At 41.0% G+C, this 22,340-nt stretch overlaps 2 non-coding genes across 2 annotated transcripts; both read right to left on the bottom strand.

Annotated features, from left to right (window-relative positions):
* Positions 1–15,350: 15,350 nt before the first annotated feature.
* On the bottom strand, positions 15,351–15,422 carry trnaq-uug (transfer RNA glutamine (anticodon UUG)). The gene has a single exon. It is a non-coding gene; the product is annotated as a tRNA-Gln (tRNA).
* Positions 15,423–21,540: 6,118 nt separating this feature from the next.
* Positions 21,541–21,613, bottom strand: trnav-cac (transfer RNA valine (anticodon CAC)). Its single transcript has one exon. It is a non-coding gene; the product is annotated as a tRNA-Val (tRNA).
* Between the last annotated feature and the right edge of the window lie 727 nt (positions 21,614–22,340).

Here is a 22,340-nt window from a genome sequence, read left to right as displayed (position 1 = left end):
TTAAAACTCTCCATCAAAACGGCAAACAAATCCTTTCCGATGACTGGCCAAAAATGTTTATAAAACTCTGCATTAAGTCCATCCAATCCCGGAGCTGTGCCAGAAAACAAGTCTTTAACAGCAACAGATAGTTCATCAAAAGTCAATAGTTGATCAAGCTTGGTTTTCTCTCCTTCCGAAAGCTGAGGTAAATCCTTAAAGAGAAGTTCAGCCATCTCTTCATCACAAGGTGCAGCTCTGTAGAGATCCTCATAAAAAGATAGTGCATAAGAAATAATCACATGACCTTCAGTAACTTTCCTCCCCTCTGGAACTTTCAAACAGCCTAAAATCTTCTTATCCACAGTCTTCTTCTCTAAGTTAAAAAAGAACAAAGTAGGAGAGTCCATGCTATTGAATGATGCAAATCTTGCACGGATCAGCGTCTCCTGGGCTCTTTCCTCCAGTAGATTCCGCAAAAGAAATGTATTCTGTTTCAAAGACTCAGTGTCACTATCCCCTTCAAAATTAAGTAAAAGTATTTCCTGTTCAAGCTGTTCCATCTTCTTGTCCAGAAAACCTTTATTGTAAGCAGAGTAACTCTGGCAAAACAATTTAATTTGAGTTTTGCCAATATCCCACCACTGGCTCAGGGACTTAGACTGTGTTTTACTCTCTCTCCAGATCTCCCAGAAATGAGTGAAAGAGTGCACAAAATTTTGATCTAATAAAAGTCTGTTATTAAAAGTCCAAAAAAAATTCTTACACGTGCTCTCTGCAGTAAAGAAATTAATAGATACAAAATGGTGATCAGACAAAGCAGTAGGAAATATACAGCTATTATAGAAAAGATCGCTTTTGCTTTTTTGTACATAGATCCTGTCCAACCTAGCCCCAGATACCATATTAGAATTTATTTTCACCCAGGTGTATTGCCTAATCTGAGGAAATGATTCTCTCCAAACATCTACAAGATTGTGGTAAACAATTAAAGACCGAAGCACGTCTGCAGATTGACTGTGGGGCTCTTCATGATTCCTATCTAAAGTATGACTTAAAGTGCAGTTAAAATCTCCTGCCAGAACAATGGTCCTATCATGAGAGATGTCACTTAGAGCAGTTTTAAGTTTTTTTTAAAAAAAAATTTATACGTTCTGACCCAATACATTGACAAAAGAACAATTATTACCCTGAACAGTTACATCAACTCTCAGTAAACAACCAGAAATGAGTTCAAACACACTAACAGGTTGCTCGTTATATTCAGGTGTCAGCAGTATAGCCACCCCTGCACTGGCACTAGAGCCATGACTCAATATAGCCTGACCCTTCCATTCACTCAGCCACTGTATCTGATTGTTCTCATCTGCGTGCGTTTCCTGCAGAAAAACCACACTAGCACTTTTCATCAATATATAATCAAAAAGACTAGCCCTTTTCATAGCATCACGACACCCATTAACGTTCAATGAACTAATCCTCAAAGGTGCCATGAAAATCAGTAAGAAAAAAACACACAATATAACTAATCGGCAAGAGTTTTTAGGTAACCAAAATATAGTAATTTTTTACCTTGTAAGTTCAAAGAACTTCTAACATTGCTACGAAGCTTCTTAAGACGGTACCTTTTGGGTTTGTCAAGCTCTTCCAAGGAAGCTTTTCTCATCGCCATTGTACTAGACAACAAAAACAATTTTACGTCCAGAAAATGAAACTCAATTTTCGGTTTACGGAGTCCTTTCGTTGTATCCAAAAAGTGATTAATCTGCTGAAGAGAGTAAAGTTTTGTCTTACCTCCAGAGATGAACTCCGAATCCTCCGCGTCATTTACCATTATCTCTGTATGGTCATGTTCGTTGTCAGAGTCATCCATTAAATCCACAGATTCTTGAGATAAAAAGTCATCTTTACTCGATTTTAATGAATCATCAGTAACGTTAATTGTATCGTTCTCAATTCCATCAGGCTTCGTTTGATTTCCTTCAAAAATCAAATCATTTCCAGACATTGCCTGCAAACACACCTGTCCCGGGCTCGTCTCTGCCTGCGTTACAGCGGGAAAGTGACTCGGGCCGGTCTCCTCCTCAACAGCCTCCGCCAGGCCATCTTAAGAAGCCTCCAGCACCGGTCTCCCCTCGGGCAAGTCACCGAGCGCAGAAATCACTCCATCCGGCTGCGGTTCTGACGCCACAGCGGTCGCAGCAATATCCGCGCTGGCCGCCCTCTCGCTGTTCTCCGCACCTGCAGCCGGAGCTGGCCTGTCTCGCCTCGGGCAAGTTTGTCTGACATGTCCAAACTCACCACAAACAAAGCATTTCATCGATTCTGAACTAATAAAAACAGTGTAATCTTTGCAATCGATGCTCAATTTCAATGACAGATTGAATGGATCACTATGAGAGTTTAAAATCATTAAAACCTGATGCCGAAAAGACATCACATGTCTAATCTCGGGGTTTTTACATCCAAGAGGAATCATTTTAACAGTACTCACTAGTTTACCATACCTCTGAAGTATTTGTTCGTTCGTTTTTAACAAATGGCGGTATGTTTGACAAAATAACTTTCTTGGCCGGGCTTGACAAAGACAATACAGGCACAAAAATGTCCTTTATTACCAAACCAGTTTCAATCAATTCGTCCACCATTTGGCTTTCACTGAGAAAGAACACAATGGCTTTATTCATACGGGAGGCAGATTTGATATTAGCACCACCGATCGCCACACTCACGGCTATCAGGCAATCCTCCACTGACACCGCGGCCTCAGGCATGCATTTACAACCATGTTTGATGGTTAACCGTGAGAGATCTTCCGTTTCCGACCCCATGATCCCCACTCTCTGACCGAAGTCAGGGGAAAACTAAACTAAACCTATTTTCTGTAACTAGACAAAAAAAAAATTTCTGTAACTAGACAAAAAAAAAAGAGAGAGAGAGAGAGAGAGAGAGAGAGAGAGAAGAGAAGAAGGCTAGAGCTTTCTGAATGAGAGATGAAGTCATGTCACAGAGGACAGCATGTTGTTTGTCTACATACCAATCAAGTGGACATAGTGAAGGATGAAGGACGAATTCCTGCAGACAGTTGCACTTTACAAATGTACACAATTTACAGTAGGTAGACACCTTCAACAAACTCAACATTTTGAACCACAAAACTGTTAAACAAAAAAAATACATCATCCAGCACTTGACACAACTGGCAGTTTTTACTAAGGAAATAACCTCTTCAAAACAAACTGTCTACATTTATTATGTGTATATATATATATATATATATATATATATATATAGGTCCTTCTCGTGAGCCTGAAGTGCGTTTCGGCGCCTATTCATGACGGGGACGCTGAATCTCTTGAGCTACCCACCTCTGAACATTCCACGCATAATAATAAAGCGGCTGAGGAATTACTCGAGGTGGTTACTCGGGCTGTGGCCAGGCTACAGTTAGACTGGCCATGCAAACAAGAGACCCCCAAACGCTCCAAACTAGAAGACAGGTGGCCAAAAAAAAAGGAAGGGAACGCTATATCAGTCCCTTCCTTTCTTTGATGACCTCCATAACGAGCTTTCTCGTTCATGGAGGAATCCTTATACTTCCCGTGTCTTCGTGCCCTCGACGTCGACATATTCAACTGTCGTGGGTGCTCAGACACGGGGGTATTCCATGACGCCGCCGGTAGAAGAGACACTTGTGGATTATCTCTCGCCTGGCTCGGCATCATCTCTTAAGAGACCCACTCTCCCCACAAAGCCGTGCAGGACCACCTCCATGCTTGTGGGAAAAGCTTATCAGGCAGGAGGTCAGGCTGGTGCTGTCCTGCACACTACGGCAGTGTTGCAGGCGTACCAGGCTGACCCGCTGAAGGACTTAAGTGTGGGCAGTATGGTCGATGAGGAGGCTTTCGCCGAGCTTCATCGTGCCACAGATCTGTCTCTCCAGGTGACCAAACACGCCATTGGACGGTTTATGTCTGCTTTGGTCAGCACAGAAAGACACTTATGGCTAAACCTTTCGGCATCAAAGACAGAGACAGAGTGTTCCTCCTCGATGCCCCGGTTTCGCCTTGAGGAAGCCTTCGGGCAATTCCTCCCTCGTCGCACTCAGGGGAGGGGCCGCCGACCACCCAGCCCTGCCCCGGTCCTTCTAGAAGGGAGGCTCAAAAACAGAGTGTGGCGAATCGCATTCCCCTTTGCAGAGACTGGGGACCGGTACGTCGCCCTCAGCAGCCCCTAAATCAAGACCTCATGACCGTCATCTCTAAGAAGAGAAAGCCAAGACGGTGTTGCGCCCAGCCGTGGGGGTAGCCCCCCTTGGGACGGGTCAGGTAAAACATCCACTTATACCCTCCCGATACCCCCACGAAACCGTTCCATTCCCGCCGCCTCTGGCGTTTCGGGAGTTAGCGGTTTCCAGCGAAATGTTGGGTGTTCCATTGCTTCCTGCCATAGCCCAGGACACTCGACATCCCCTAAACAGGAAGCGTCAGAATTTAAACAAAAAAGGGCAAAACCCATCTCAGAGAACCTGGTAGCGTGGAAACTACTGCCAGGTGTTTCTATGAGGGCCCTAAGGACAGTAGAAAAAGGCTACAGAACTCTGTGAAACCGGAATAAGCATGTCTACTGTGGGAAGAACTGCAAATCTCTTGGTCAAAGGGGCCATAGAACATGTTCCCCTTCAAGAGAAAGAGTACGGTTACTACAGTGATACTTCCTGGTCCCCAAGAATGATGTAGGCTTGCGTCCGATTTTAGACCTTCAAGGCTTGAATCGCTCAGATGGTGTTCAAGTTCAATATGCTAACCGTCAAGACGGCCATGTCTCAAAACCAAAATCGCGATTGGTTGGTCACGATCAATCTCATGGCACGGCAGATTCTCCTTTGGGCCCATGGCAAGCTCCTGTTAATCAGAGCAGCTTATATCCCTGGATGCCTGAATAGGGAGCAGATTTACAGTCCAGACAGGAAATACCGATGGGGGAGTGGAAACTCCCCCCCGAGGTAGTGAAACAATCTGGTTGAGATTTTTACAGAGCGGAACCTCACAGACAGCGCAATGTCCCCTCTACTCCTCTCTAAGTCACCCAGCCCCCCCCCCAGAATAACATGGAGCCATGCGATAGGACCAGGATCCCTTCATGGGACTTAGCAACAGTCCCTAGGGTCTGGTTTAGACTCCCTTTGAACCTCTAGAGTCAGTGTCTGAGAAAATTCTGAGATTTTCTTATGGCAATTACTTCTCAAAAGAATTGGAGGCTGTGTCTGTCTTGCCAGCCTGCTTAGATTTTGTCCAGTGGTTAAAGCAATATTCTACCCTCATCCTGACTACCTGCCTAAGGTTCCTTCTCGACCGTACATCTGGTCACTCTCGAAGCCTTCTGCTCCCCACCGTTAACAACGCCGGAGCAGGAAAGACTTCACGGACTGTCCAGGCCGTGCCCTTCAGACTACTATCCATTTGCCATGGGGGGCGCAACAAGTGGGCGGCCACCACCAAGCAGACAATATCACCTTGGGTGAGGGATGCTATTGCCCTGGCCAACGAGGCGCATGGTCAAGCTTCGCCAGTAGGGATCAGGGCTCACTCTACCAGAGGTAGAGCTCTAAAGCCTTGGCTAGAGGTTCCCTCTGCTGCATGCTTGTGGTGCGGCAGGCTGGTCCTCCCCGCACATATTCATAAGATTTATGGATGTTCATGCCACTCCGGGCTCTTACGTCCTTGAGTCAACATCACAAGCTCATGTCTGAGACCTCTCGCGCTCTTGTGAGCACAACTACACAACCGTAAGGGGTCCGGACACCCACAGTGCGGCGGCATGGGCATTCTCGTTCCCAAAGCGCTAAATCAGCGCTGCATCAAAGTGTAGCTTTTTGATAGTGAACATCTCGGGTTACTTAACTGTAACCTCTGTTTCCTAATAAAATTGGAACGTGATGCTGCGGTTCATTGCTGCACTGAGGATGCCCCAGGACTGCTCTTCAGACAAAATGCCTGACGATGCACCTGTGATGCATCTATTTATAGCCCTGCTACAGGTGCATCCTGATGATGTCACCAGCAGAGGCTATAAATTCTAGTCAATTTCATTGACGTGTTACACACATATTCACAGCTGGTCACTCCTAAAGACGTTCAAAAAACGCTAAATCAGTGCAGCATCTCGTTCCGCATTTATCAAGGAACAGGGGTTACAGTTAAGTAACCTGAGATGCTATCACACTTGATTCAACCACTTGAGTTCAATTCCACCCTCAGAGTACCACAGTGAATACTAGTAGTAGCTGTTTACCACTGTAGCTAGATACATGTTTGGAAAAGAAGATGGCAGTTTCACAGTTAATTACATAAGTATTTGTCCCTTTGAATGTACCACCAAAACCTTACACGCACAAGAATGGCACAGCCATTTTATTCTGAGACAAGAAGATATAAGAAATTCATTAAAATATAAAAAGTGTGGATCATGGATCATGCAGATGCAAAATATAGCTGCAAGCAGCAATTACAGGGCCAAGCACTGAAATGTCCACATTTGACCTACAGGCTCCACAGAGTGGACATCATGTACACTGCAATTGCATACTGGTTTACGAGACACCCAAGGCAGGGTTTGAACTTGTACCTTTCAGAACTCCTGTCAAGCACACAATCCTCTATACCACAACTTTAAAAATGATTGCAGAGAAATTAGTTATTGTTACAGCTAAGTTGTTTTGAATTGTATCAGGAAATATGCTGTGAAGTACGGCCTGCATTGTAGTAATCTCAATGTAAAGACCCAAAGGTGAAATGAAGAGCAAAATTAATAAATAAATAATAATACAAAATAAACATTTCTGCGATCGAAACAACCAACTTTTGAGGAAGTGCTGGAATATAGCCTATATATTGAATATTCATAATTTTCATCATCATACTGACGATATAAAATTAAGCAATATTGTGAATAATATTTTATTGTGCTTTTTATTTAGCCATTAAGTTTCATAAAGTGCACATCCATAGACTAATTTCCCAATCATTCAGGGCAGCACAATTATTTTAAATAACATATTTTTGTAAAAACGTATCCAATTAAAAGAGTACTCAAGTACTGAGTAACTCATTATTTTCACAAATTACACAATAGACATTAAATCCCCTATATTCCATTCAATAATACACATTGAACATGTACTACAGAATTATGATTATTATTAATGGAAATTCTGTCATCATTCACCATCATGTTGTTCCAAACCTGTATGACTTTCTTCCATGCAACACAATAAGGAGATATTAGACAGAATGTTTGCCTGAATCACTATTTACTTTCAGTGAATCGTGACTCAGGCAAACATTCTGTGAATGGTGAAAGTGAATGGTGACTGAGATTGTCAGTCACTAATATTCCATATTTCATGTTCCACATAATACAAAGCCTCACACTGGTTGGGGGTAGAGAAATTATGACAGAACATTAAATTATGGCTGCACTATCTCTTTAAAGAGATAGTTTACCCCCAAAATTCTCTCATCATTTACTAAACCTCATGCCATCCCAGATTGTGTATGACTTCCTTTCTTCTGCAGAACACAAATGCAGATTTTTAAAAGAATATTTTAGCTCGGTAGGCCAAAAATTGTATGCTCCAAAAAGCACATAAAGGCAGTGTATAAGTAATCAATATGACTCCAGTGGTTTAATCCATGTCTTCAGAAGAGGATATGATAGGTGTGGGTGAGAAACAGATACATATTTATGATGGGGTGATATGCAGAGAACAAATTCAATCACCAAAAACACAAGAAAAAGAATGTGAAAGTGATCTGTCCAATCACATCACTTCTGAAGATTTAACCACTAGAGTATTATGGATACGTTTTATGCTGACTTGTGTTTGTTTGTTTAGCTTTAAAATGTTGTCACCGATTCACTTGCATTGTATGGACCTACAGATCTAATAAATTCTTCTAAAAATCTTAATTTAAGTTCAGCAGAAGAAAGAAAGTCATACACATCTGGGGTTGCATGAGGGTGAGTAAATGAAGAGATAATTTTCATTTTTGGGTGAACTAACCCTTTAAGAGCTCTTGTCAGATCTGGATGAATTTGTCAAGAAGAAGAGAAGTTTGGAAACATTTCTAGTAATTATTACAGTGAAAACGTGAAAATGTACCACAAGGACATTATATATAATGCTGAAATATAATGCCTTCTTTTGCTATTTCATAGCTTTTAAAGTCCTGTGTAGATTCTTATTTCTGTGTACTTACAGATTTCAGTGTTGCAAGTATTTAGATCGTTAGTTCTGTACAGCAGTACTGCCGCTCTCTAAATGCAGAGTACACAATCTACGTAGGGCACCAACTCCGGTCGTGGAACACTCACTGTGTCTGAAACTGCCCCCTATCCACTATATAGTGCACTATTTCGAGTTTTCGCTATTTTGTAGGAGTGTCTGAATTCTGAGTGAGCCACTCGTTCCCTACTTTTGTTCACTTATTCTTACCAACAATTAACTCTAATTTCAAGTGTACATTTCAAGTACACTCAATGATGGTTAATTTCCCGCAATCCACCATGGGGAAGATGTATGAGCAAGGAGTTTACTGCTTCCTTCACTCCTGCAATATTTTATTTAATGCTGAATGTAGTATATTACTTTTTGACAAATTATTACTGGATTAAAATAACATAATAACATATAGAGAGACAAAACATACAGATATATATTTAAAATGTACTCTTTATTTGATCAAATGTGTTTACTCTTTATATTAACAAACATTAAGAATGACAAACAGAATGAAGATGTATTGTATTAATATATTATTTAATAAGAATAACAAGGCCCAAGTATTTTAAAATGTCATATGTGACGTTTCTGCACCAACCTCAGAGCTCTGATACTCTCATCCGAATTCACTAATTTCATTCACTTACTGCTGAGATATAGTGCACTAACTGGCATTCACTATATAGGAAATAGTGAATGAGTGAACGATTGCGGACACAACCACTCTAGTCACGACGATTGCCTTGTGCACATCCCACGCACGCACCCCACGCACCTTGCTGTGCACACGCAGAAATGCTGTCCGCGCTCCAGTTGTCTATCACGTGAATGGCAGTGATTTACACTTAACTTGGATTTTTACATGTATTTATACAGTTAATCTGCCTGAAGTAGCTGCGATAGTTTCCAGTACCCCCACGAGGGTGCGGAGTAAATGCATAAATACTGCTTATGACATGTGGGACTAAGCACACTGATGTATTGCTGCACTGATTTAAAAATGTACACTTAAAAACTGATGTCATAAGAGCCCAGTTACAGAGTCACCCTGAAAATAACCATCTCATTACACAGAAAAGCCCGCGTTAGAATTAGAGCCAAAATGTACCTCAGCGTGCTGCCTGAAGTTGGAGCTGTGACTTTAATCTTGAAATATCAGCTTGTCTTGGTGTTAATGAAGGCAATGCATGATGAAACTATTCTTTTTTTTCACTGTGTGGAGTGAAGAAAGTGTTTCACATTGAAGAGTTTTATGCTGCTGCAGTGATTGAGTGACAGTACGTGAGCCTCTCATCGCGTGTAGCTGTGAACTTCCACTATCGTAAAAGTCCCATTCAATAATCCCTCAGTAAATTACACATTAATCCACATTAAACCCAGTAATGTAATGACAGTAATACCACACATTGTAAAGAAGTAAATGTACAAAAATGTCATAAAAAATTTACTTGCGTGAGAGTAAAAAGTACCCACTTTTAAACCTACTCTAAAAGTTAATTATTTCCCAAAAAGTTACTCAAGTAAATGTAACGGAGTAAATTTAACTTAACATGTTACTACCCATCTCTCCAGGCTAATTAAGCCCTTGAGAGGGATAAAGGCTGACCGGAGACGGCAGTGTGACAGAGAGAGAGATTTACGGGCAGGTGCCCGACACCTGTGTGTGTGTTTGTTTTTTTGGTTCAGTTCTTCATTAAATATTATTTATATTATCAAGTCGGTTTTTGACTCCTCCTTTCCATTAATCCCTTTACAATCATATATCAGTTTCTGTGAGGATATGTGCATCCCTACTAGGAAATTTTCATTCAATAATGATAAACCATGATTTTCAGGAAAACTCAAGATAGCTTCGTCATGCCAACGAGGATACTTACAGAAGTGTGGATAAAATATTGTACAACCAGGCCAGGAACACACTTACTAAGGAAATCAGAGTGGCTAAAAGAAGCTACTTTGAAAAGCTGAAAAAACTGTTTTCAGCAATTGATCCTGCATCTGGAAAGGACTTAAAAGCATAACCAAGTACAAGACATCTTCCAAGACACTCCATGCTATATAGAGTGTCAAATAATGGCTGATGAACTGAATTTGTTTTACTGCAGGTTTGAAAATCCCAGTCTAACACCCCACCCCAGCTCTGATATTCACTTCACACACACACACACACACACACACACACACACACACACACACACCCACCCACCCACCCACCCCTCCTGAAACCCCCTCATGCTACTCAATCTGCACTTATGCTCTGTGAGGAGGATGTGTGCCCAGCATTTTGAAACAAAAGCTAGGAAATCTTCAGGCCCAGACGGTGTTTCATCTGCCTGTCTGAAAGTCTGTGCTGACCAACTGTTCCCCATCTTTACACGGATCTGCAATAGATCACTGGAGCAATGTGAAGTTCCCTGCTGCTTCAAATGCTTCACCATCATTCCAGTCCCCCCAAAAAAAAAATCACAGGACATTATGACTACAAACCAGTCGCTCTAACATCTGTGGTCAAGGTTTTGGTCTACCTGAAGGAGATCACTGGACCCCTGCTGGACCCCCTTCAGTTTGCTTACCAAGAAAACAGGTCTGTGGATGATGTTGTCAATACGGGACTGCATTATATCCTGCAACACCTCGACAGACATGGGACTTGTGCAAGGATCCTATTTGTGGACTTCAGTTCTGCCTTTAATACATCATGCCTGATCTTCTCTCAACCAAACTGACCCAGCTTTCCATGCCCACCCCAATCTGTTGATGGATCACCAGCTTTCTGACAGATAGGAAGCAGTTAGTAAGACTGGGGAAACTCAAATCCAGGACCCTCACTATTAGCATGGTTCTCCTCAGGGATGCATTACACTTACACATGACTGCACTGCAAATGACCCCACTGTCAAGCTCCTGAAGTTTTCAGATGACACCATGGTCATTGGCCTAATCCACGACGGTAACGAGTCTGGCTGTCTGGTGCAGTCACAACAACCATGAGCTGAACACGCTTCAAACAGTGGAGATTAGGGCTGGGCGATAAAACGATTTCGATATGGCATCGCAATAATATTTATTTAGACTACGATGATAAACTTTTGACATGTTTACTCGATATGGATAGACCTAACAGCCTATTACAAAGCAGAAATAAATGGACAACAGCCAGTCAGAACGCAGATTTTGGCTTGTGCGTCTAAGTACATGCCCATTTGCTAGCAGAGCACTGTTTGAGCTACCGGCAGTGAAGAAAGTGAATGTAAAGAAAAAATTTGTGGAAATGATGAACACGAAAGCGACGGTGAAAGTGAACTCGAACTATCTTCCAAAGCTGAGGAAATTGTTGACAAAAAAGGTAACAAGACGTCAATTATATGGAAGTTGTTTGGATATCTGAAAAGCGACGATGCGCAAATAAAGACGGTCTGCAAAATATGCCGTTGGTCGGTGATAACCAAGACGGGAAACACAACAAACCTTTTCGGTCACCTGAAAAGGTACCATCCCAGCGACCACACCGAGAGTATGAAAATGCGGGCCCATGTTAATGTTACTCCGTCCACAAGTTTTGCCCAACATGCTAACGTTAGTGGTTCTTCTGTTGTTAGCAGCGCAAGCGGGGCTGTACCTAAACAACAATCAATCGTGTCGTCTTTTGCGACCATTGCCCCATATGAAAAACGATCAAAAAGGAGCAAGGATATAACCAGCGCACTTTCTTACTTCATAGCGAAAGACATGATGCCCCTGAACACAGTGGAGAAAGACGGGTTCAGAAAATTGATTAAAGTGTTGGACTCCAGGTACGAACTCCCAGGCAGAAAATACTTTTCTAAAACCGCACTGCCTCATCTTTATGAAGAGTGCCGTGGGAAGCTGGAAATTCAGCTAAGGGATGTGAAATACTTCGCCACAACTACCAACCTATGGTCCAGCCATACATCAGAGCCATATATGAGTCTGACTATTCATTACATTGACAAGGAGTGGGCTCTTCAAAGCAAATGCTTGCAGACGGCCTATTTTCCGGAGGACCATACTGCCGAAACGATCAGCCAGGGGTTGGAGGATGCACTCGCATCTTGGGGCCTTAGCGAAGACCGACAGGTGTGCATCACCACGGACAATGCGGCAAACATGGTCAAAGCTGCTTCCCTTAAAGATTGGACTCGCCTGCAGTGTTTCGGTCACAGACTTCATCTAGCCATTGGTAAGTTAATGAACACATCTTCTGTGTGTATTTATGTATGTATGTAATAGAATAATGAGAATAATTACAATAATATTTATAATAATATTTTATATATACATTTTTTTTTATTATCATCTTTGCCTAGTAAAGTTTTACAACATGTCCCTATATTTTGTTTTCTTCTTTATCTTTAGAAGGAAGTGAGAGATCAGAGAATCCAAAGAGCCATGGGTGTGTGCAAGAAAGTGGTCAGTGCTTTTTCTTTTTCTTGGAAAAAGAAGAGAGAACTAGCAGCCGCTCAAGAGGAGCTCAAACTACCCAAGCACAAGTTGATCACAGAATCACCCACCAGGTGGGGGTCCCGCCATGCAATGATAGCATGAGTGCTGGAGCAGGAGAAGGCCATTGCAAAGGTTTTATCAGCTGATAAAAAAACAAGGCACTTGATTCCCTCGTGGCAGGACATTGATGTCCTGGAGTCTGTCCACAAGTCTCTAAATCCACTTGTTGAGTTCACTGATGCTCTTTCTGGTGAAGCATACGTGAGTGTGTCTTACCTGAAGCCTGTGCTGCAGCTCTTCAATGAGGAGGTCTTGAAGCCAGAAGCTGATGACTCAGAGCTCACCAAGACCATCAAGGCTACTGTCATCAGGTAACTGAATGATAAATACATTCATTAGTTGAGATTTGGAGGCTCCCTGCTTTTGATAAGTACTTTTTATTGGGTCCTCTGAATCTTTGGTGCAAAATGCAAAAAAGAATCAACTGAGTTTGATCACAGTTCACTGGATTCCAAATCCAGACTATTAACCATTACACCATGGAACAAATTTATTTGACTGCACAGCTCTGGGTGTGGAGAAAGAACATGCTTTGTGGAAATTGGCAAGAGAAGTTTACATTTTAGGCATCTTTATGGGAATTCCAACAGCCAACCTCTGTCCCTTGAAAAAAGGAGATATGCAGGTTCCACCAGGACTTGAACTTATATCATTGGATTCAAAGGCCAAAGTGCTAACCATTACAACATGGAACCGTCCTCATTAACTGTTGGCCCACTATTTTTTAATATAAGTGCATGGTGAAGTACTCATGGACCTGGTCATCAGAGCATTGCAGCGTGCCAAACCCATGTACAGCTTTTATACTCTTGCAAGCAGAGCTCTGATCTATGTGAAGGGGGAAGTAGAGAAAGCTTCAAAAGTCTTGAGCAAGAAAACACTTCAAGAATATACAAATTTACCAATAAATCTTCACAAAAAAAAAAAAAAAAAAAATATATATATATATATATATTATTTTCATTTTTCCTGTTTCTCATATAATGCTCAGACAGCTTCATTTATTTATTTCTTGAAAGCAAATTTATTTTGCATTGAAATTTTCTTGGGAACTGTTACATGTCACATTCTTCATGGGTGCTAAACAACTTTAACACAAAACAAACTTATGATACAGTGTATCGCTCTGCATTCCCCTGTTGATGATCCTCTGACCTTGGCAGGAGAGTATGAATCCATTCATTAGTTGAGATTTGGATGCTCCCTGCTTTTGATAAGTACTTTTTATTGGGTCCTCTGAATCTTTGGTGCAAAATGCAAAAAAGAATCAACTGAGTTTGATCACAGTTCACTGGATTCCAAATCCAGACTATTAACCATTACACCATGGAACAAAAATGTATTTGACTGCTCAGCTCTGGGTGTGGAGAAAGAACATGCTTTGTGGAAATTGGCAAGAGAAGGTTACATTTTAGGCATCTTTATGGAAATTCCAACAGCCAACATCTGTCCCTTGAAACAAGAAGCAAAGCAGGTTACACCGTGACTTGAACTCAAATCACTGGATTCAAAGTCCAAAGTGCTTACCATCACACCATGGAACCGACCTCTTTAGCAGTCCATGAGTATTTCACCATGACCTATTTTTTAATACAAGTGCATGGTGAAGTACTCATGGACCTGGTCATCAGAGCATTGCAGCGTGCCAAACCCATGTACAGCTTTTTTACTCTTGCAAGCAGAGCTCTGATCTATGTGAAGGGGGAAGTAGAGAAAGCTTCAAAAGTCTTGAGCAAGAAAACACTTCAAGAATATACAAATTTACCAATAAATCCTCACAAAAAAAAATATATATATATATATATATATATATATATATATATATATATATATATTCTTTTTTTTTTTCATTTTTCCTGTTTCTCATATAATGCTCAGACAGCTTCATTTATGTATTTCTTGAAAGCAAATTTAATTTGCATTGAAATTTTCTTGGGTACTGTTACATGTCACATTCTTCATGGGTGCTAAACAACTTCAACACAAAACAAACTTATGATACAGTGTATCGCTCTGCATTCCCCTGTTGATGATCCTCTGACCTTGGCAGGAGAGTATGAATCCATTCATTAGTTGAGATTTGGAGGCTCCCTGCTTTTGATAAGTACTTTTTATTGGGTCCTCTGAATCTTTGGTGCAAAATGCAAAGAAGAATCAACTGAGTTTGATCACAGTTCACTGGATTCCAAATCCAGACTAGTAACCATTACACCATGGAACAAAAATGTATTTGACTGCACAGCTCTGGGTGTGGAGAACAAACATGCTTTGTGGAAATTGGCAAGAGAAGGTTACATTTTAGGCATCTTTATGGGAATTCCAACAGCCAACCTATGTCCCTTGAAACAAGAAGCTAAGCAGGTTCCACCGAGACTTGAACTTGGATCGCTGGATTCAAAGTGCTAACCATTACACCAAGGAACCAAAAATGTATTTGACAGCACAGCTCTGGGTGTGGAGAATGAACATGATTTGTGGAAATTGGCAAGAAAAGTATACATTTTAGGCATCTTTATGGGAATTCCAACAGCCAACCTCTGTCCCTTGAAACAAGAAGCTAAGAAGGTTCCACTGAGACTTGAACTCAGATCGCTGGATTCAAAGTCCAAAGTGCTTACCATTACACCATGGAACCGACCTCTTTAATGGCCCATGTCCCAGTTTAGACAACACACTCCATCCAAAAATAACAGTTCTGCAGGAAAACCATCAAGTGTTTCCACCCAGTTTCAAACTGGGGACCTTTCTCGTGTGAGGCGAACATGATAACCACTACACTATGGAAACTAGCCTATGAAAAAAATGACCAACAATTCCTGTTACTCATTTCTTGAATATATGTCTTGACAAGACACTCCATCCAAAAATAACAGTACTGCAGTAAAAGTAACAAGTGTTTCCCTCAGCATCGAACTGGGGACCTTTCGCATGTTAGGCGAACGTGATAACGCTACACTATGGAAACTTATCAATGAAGGAAATTACCAACAATTCCTGCAACTCATTTATTGAACATATGTTTACACAAGACACTCCATGCAAAATTCACAGTACTGCAGTAAAAATATCAAGTGTTTCCACCCAGTTTCGAAAATAACAGTACTGCAGTAAAACTTAAAAGTGTTTACACTCAGTTTCGATCTGGGGACCTTTAAAATTTTAGGCGAACATGATAACCACTACACTATGGAAACTTGCCAATATGAAATTACCAACAATTCCTGCTACTCATTTATTGAATATATGTTTCGACAAGACACTCCATCCAAAAATTACAGTACTGCAGGAAAACCATCAAGTGTTTACACCCAACTTCGAACTGGGGACCTTTCGTGTGTTCGGCGAACGTGATAACCACTACATTATGGAAACTAACCTATGATGGAATTTACCAACAATTCCTGTTACTCATTTATTGAATATATGTTTCGACAAGACACTCCATCCAAAAATCACAGTACTGCAGGAAAACCATCAAGTGTTTCCACCCAACTTCGAACTGGGGACCTTTCGTGTGTTCGGCGAACGTGATAACCACTACATTATGGAAACTAACCTATGATGGAATTTACCAACAATTCCTGCTACTCATTTATTGAATATATGTTTCGACAAGATATTCCATCCAAAAATCACAATACTGCAGGAAAACCATCAAGTGTTTCCACCCAACTTCGAACTGGGGAACTTTCGCGTATGAGGCAAACGTGATAACCACTACACTATGGAAATTAGCCTATGAAGAAAATTACCAACAATTCCTGCTACTAATTTATTGAATATATGTTTCGACAAGACACTAGATCCCAAAAATAACAGTACTGCAGTTAAAAAATCAAGTGTTTCCACCCAGTTTGGAACTGTGGACCTTTCGCGCGGGAGCCGAAAATAGTTAGTCTTAACTTCCCTTAACTTTTCCCATTCATTCTCTATGGTAGTGTCTTACACTACGGATGTAATATATTTGTGGCCACACGTCGACATGAGCGGCGCTGTTCCGCATTTTCGTATTGTAAGGGAGACAGACAGGCGCAGATAACGTCAATCAAAACGTGTCAATCGCATCTCAACCGCTAGAATCAAGGTAAATAATGTTTGATTTAGTATTTTATTCTATAGTTTTCGTTGTTTTTAACACTCTCAATGTCTATATTTTATGACAATTTAAACGGAAGTTTAGGTATTCAAGATTTGATTGAAGTTATTTTTGTTGACGTGATTACACTTAAACTAACGTACGTGAACAGCGAAAAAATTATTACAAACTTCGTTTACACAACATAGTCTGTCATACAAGTATTTAGATTATGCTATATTTGGGCCTAAATACACTGAAACCTGAATGATAAAGTGAAGTAGACTAACGTTATATATTTACCAGTGAGTTATTAGCTTACCTTTGTAATTTCCATAATTGTGAATGGAAGCTAAGTTACTGTTAAACTTCGCTAAGGACATTAGCTCATATTGATAACGTTACTGTTTTGTTTGTCTGCAATGACTGCAATTATATCACTATTCTGTTACTGAACAACTTTTTACTAATTAATTTATCTATACTGCACCTTTCAATATAGGTAATACAAATATATTATAACATTCTAGCTAAAACATAATTCTAAGACAATAAGATCTACATGTGAACTAACATTACATCTCATCAGTATTAATAATAGTATTACTATGTAGTATGTGTTATTAATAATGAAATATTACATGTTACTTTCATTAATATTTGTTTTATCTATCAACACTTTAACTAAATTAGTCTTTATTAAAACATTTTTTTAAATGTGCTTTAAATCTACAGGATGAAGAAGATGGAGTTCTTTCCCGGAAGGAGGACAGTTCAGTTTAGAAGAGGCCCATCGGGGCATTTAAGACAGGACCCCTCCGCTGAGGCAATGATGATAAAAATCAACCCCTCCCTGCAAGACAAATCTGCACCTCAACGGGAGGAGGTTGTCTGCAGCTGAACCACGTAAAAGGGGAAGGAGCTGCTGTTCCTATCTGGATCCCCGTCAGAGGAACCTCTCAGCAGGAGGGCTTCCACTTTCACCAGGCTCGGTGGGTGACGGGCAACAACATCTCTACCGAGCTGTTCAAGGCCCAGGGGATGACCGGAGTGGTTCACTGGAACTTTCAGATGCTGGTGGACCTGAAGCTGCCTGACGTGGTCCTACCGGGAGTGTTTGACCATGTTTTAATTGCAGAGCTCAACATGGCATCCACGAAGGTGACTGGGCAGGCCAAATATCCAGCACTTCACGTGTCAGCCAGAGACACGGGCGAGAGGTTTGGACTCCTTCTGAAGGGAACGTCTCTCAGGTAAGACGCACTGAATTTACTAATTTATGTTTGAATTCACATGCACTTTCAGATTTGTGCCATTGATATTTAACCTTATTGGGCCTACTTTTTAGGAGATGGACGTTCATATTCCATAACAATTTATTTTACCCTCTCACGCACAAGCATACATGGACGAACGCACGCACACACACACGTGGAGGTACTATTCATATAGACACATACTAACATATTGCATACCTACGTGACTTACTATTAACATTGTTTTATATCTCTTCTACAGATCTGCTGAGCACTTCCCCACTGCCCCTGACAGCCTCTCCCTGTGCTGCACGCACAGGACCCGTTTAGACTGGTGGACGTATCTTCGTACTGGACCATGGCGAGTGGACGCAACCCATGAGAGATGCCATTGATGGACTTCTAGCAAAGCACCATGGGAAGAAAAACATGCTGAAGCAGGTGGATGCTGACTATGCTGCCCTTGTGCACAGATCTTGCAAAGACCCCAATAGTCTCCTTCATCCAACTACAAGGCAGCATATCTCTCGGTATGTGAAACACCTTGCCAAGCTAATGAACACCAGCTCCTCCTTGAACACCAGCTCAGAGAAGCTGTTGGAGACTCAGCAGCTTTGGCAGCGTCTGACAGAAGGCAGTGAGACAGTCAGTGTACCAGTCACAGCCTTGAAACCTGCTCCTGTAAATCCACCAGTGGTGAGTACTTCCCTGGATGCTCCTCTGACCCAGGCTACACTTGTGATGATGGTGAAGGAGATTGTGGAGAGTCAGCTAACAGCTCAGCAGTTGCAAGAACAACAACAACAGCCAAAGAAAACCAGGACTTGTCTCAGTTGTGGGCAGCCAAAATCTCGTTACCTTGGCGACGGCTCCTCTGTCCATTTTTTTTATCAGTCAGCAGAGGTGAAGTACTTTTACTGCTCCAAAAAAGTCTTCATGACCTACGCAGCTGAAGGACTCACCAATCCCAGAATGTGCTTTGAGGATTTTGCATCAACTGCCTTCTTCCAGCGGGAGCTCGACGCCTCAAAACAGAGAGGGGCAGAACAAAAGAGGGTAACAGAAGAGAGGAAAAAGAGGAAATCTGTAGAGCTTCATCCTCCTGGTCGCCTGTGCAGGTCCTGTCATCTGCCTCTCAAACAAGGCCCCAACAACCCTCACATCCATGCCTATTTCCCTGGAGTCCCAGGAAAGTACATTTACTGTCCCACCAAGGTTTTGTACATGTACCAGTCCCAGGGCATGATGGGAGAGATGACTTGGACTGAATTCCAGAAGTCTGCATTTTATGAGACTGAAAAGCAGAGATGGATGGTGGAGAAACGGGCGTAGAACTGAGACTCACTGACTCATTCAGTCACTCACTCACAAAGACAAAACTGATGTTTTCAATTACTCTCACACTCATACTGTCAGTTGGCAGTCAAATGTTCTGTTGTCTATTTATATTATATATTCAAGTATATATTTGATAGTACTTTAATGTTTTTTTTTACTTGACAGGTTTTATTTGGAATAAGTTTTACTAATATATATATATATGTGTGTGTGTGTGTGTGTGTATAAAAGATTAATTAATCTCTACCTGGGTTTTCTATATGTAAATAAGTTTATAGGATGTTGTCTATACCTCTGTACATATTACACATTTTGACTTTGCACTAGTTAGATTTGAAGCAGTGGGGACTCCTTCCCTCCCTATCTCCCTCCCACACTTTTATTCAGCCCCTTCATGTTTATACTGCCTTTTATCACCCTCTTTATGTCAGGGCTGAGTTTGCTATCAGGTTGCCCTCGCACTGCTGCCACCTTGACCTAGACGACAGAGGTCCCAGCTTCTATACACCGATGCTACTCCATGCTCTATGCTCCATGCTAATGCACTTCCATTTGCTGTTAGGTCTTGCTCCTCACTGCCGATATTTAAATGTAAATTGAAGACACATTTTTTCTCTTTAGCCTATAATGTTGGTTGAGAATTTTAATAGTTTTCTGTGTAGGTTTTATAATGTTTTATTAATTAGTTCTTTGTAACATTTTATAAGTTCTATTAAATTTTGTTATTAATGTTTGTAAAAAATTGTACAGCACTTTGGTTACAACATTTGTTGTTTTTAAGTGTGCTTTATTAATAAACTTGACTTGACTTGACTCTACTGCAGGATGTCAATGAGCCACCTAGACAGCCACTTCTACCCTATGCCACAATGACTTTTCTGAATGTTACTCCATGTAACATAACTGGTTAATATTGACTTTGTTAATTGTATTTTTGATACCATTTTTTCCTGTTATACGTCTTTTCATTACAGGACCATTTAACGTCTGCTTTAATGTTGTCTTTTAAAATACAGAATTAGAATAAAACTTAAGTAAACAGATAAATCAGTAAACACAAAGGTTGGACAATTTATTGCAAACTGTATTAAGAATTATTATTTCTCAAATGCTTAGTTATATAGGTTGCAAATCTTAGTTAAAAAGTTATATAGGTTGCAAATCTCATCTACAGCTATACATGTGGAAATACAAACCTAATGTAAAATATGAAGTATCCAGTTTTGTGGAAGGTTAAAATACAATTGAATAATGGCTTGACGTGAATAATGAGGAAAATAATAAATATTGAAAAAAAAAAACATTCAGCCGGGAATCGAACCGTGAATCTCAAATCTTGGCTGAAAAGGTTACTTGAGGTCACAAAAGCCCTTTACACCTATACGTGACTGGCCTTCGCGTGTGAGGCCAACAATTCCTGCAACTCATTTATTGAACATATGTTTACACAAGACACTCCATGCAAAATTCACAGTACTGCAGTAAAAATATCAAGTGTTTCCACCCAGTTTCGAAAATAACAGTACTGCAGTAAAACTTAAAAGTGTTTACACTCAGTTTCGATCTGGGGACCTTTAAAATTTTAGGCGAACATGATAACCACTACACTATGGAAACCTGCCTATAAAATGAATTACCAACAATTCCTGCAACTCATTTATGGAATATGTGTTTAGACAAGACACTCCATCCAAAAATCACAGTACTGCAGGAAAACCATCAAGTGTTTCCACCCAACTTCGAACTGGGGTCCTTTCGCGTGTTCGGCGAACGTGATAACCACTACATTATGGAAACTAGCCTATGATGGAATTTACCAACAATTCCTGCAACTCATTTATGGAATATATGTTTAGACAAGACACTCCATCCAAAAATCACAATACTGCAGGAAAACCATCAAGTGTTTACACCCAACTTCGAACTGGGGACCTTTCGCGTGTTCGGCGAACGTGATAACCACTACATTATGGAAACTAGCCTATGATGGAATTTACCAACAATTCCTGCTACTCATTAATTGAATATATGTTTAGACAAGACGCTACATCCAAAAATCACAGTACTGCTGTAAAAGTTACAAGAGTTTCCACCCAGTATCGAACTGGGGACCTTTCGAGTGTGAGGCGAACGTGATAACCACTATACTATGGAAACCTGCCTATGAAGGAAATTAACAACAATTCCTGCAACTCATTTATGGAATATATGTTTAGACAAGACACTAGATCCCAAAAATCACAGTACTGCAGGAAAACCATCAAGTGTTTCCACCCAACTTCGAACTGTTGACATTTCGCGTGTTCGGCGAACGTGATAACCACTACATTATGTAAACTAGCCTATGATGGAATTTACCAACAATTCCTGCTACTCATTTATTGAATATATGTTTCGACAAGACACTCCATCCAAAAATCACAGTACTGCAGGAAAACCATCAAGTGTTTACACCCAACTTCGAACTGGGGACCTTTCGCGTGTGAGGCAAACGTGATAACCACTACACTATGGAAACTAGCCTATGAAGAAAATTACCAAAACCTTCCACTTCTCATTATATAACATTGCTAAACCCCCGCCGCGGCCTGAGGCACAGGGTTTGCAGGTGTATACATAGCCTGGGGGTACTGAATGATTCAGTTGAGAGAAGTCATTACTTTGTTGCCACGTCTCAGTCAGACAGAGAAAATCAAACTTACGGTCCAAGAGCAAATCATACACAATAGGGCCTTTTTTGGACAGCGATCGAATGTTCCATAGAAGTGTCCTAGCCGGGGGAGGGCACATCACAGGGGGCAGCATACCGAAAAGCTTTTTTCCCTAATTCTGTTCGAACAAATGGAACCGAAAGGTATAGAAATTCTGAGAACGTAAGGAATAC

The sequence above is a fragment of the Xyrauchen texanus genome, chromosome 28 (genome assembly GCF_025860055.1).
Source record: "Xyrauchen texanus isolate HMW12.3.18 chromosome 28, RBS_HiC_50CHRs, whole genome shotgun sequence".
In the NCBI taxonomy this organism is placed as follows: domain Eukaryota; kingdom Metazoa; phylum Chordata; class Actinopteri; order Cypriniformes; family Catostomidae; genus Xyrauchen; species Xyrauchen texanus.
Note: the sequence above shows the minus strand (reverse complement) of the source record. Positions and strands in the feature narration are given on the sequence as shown.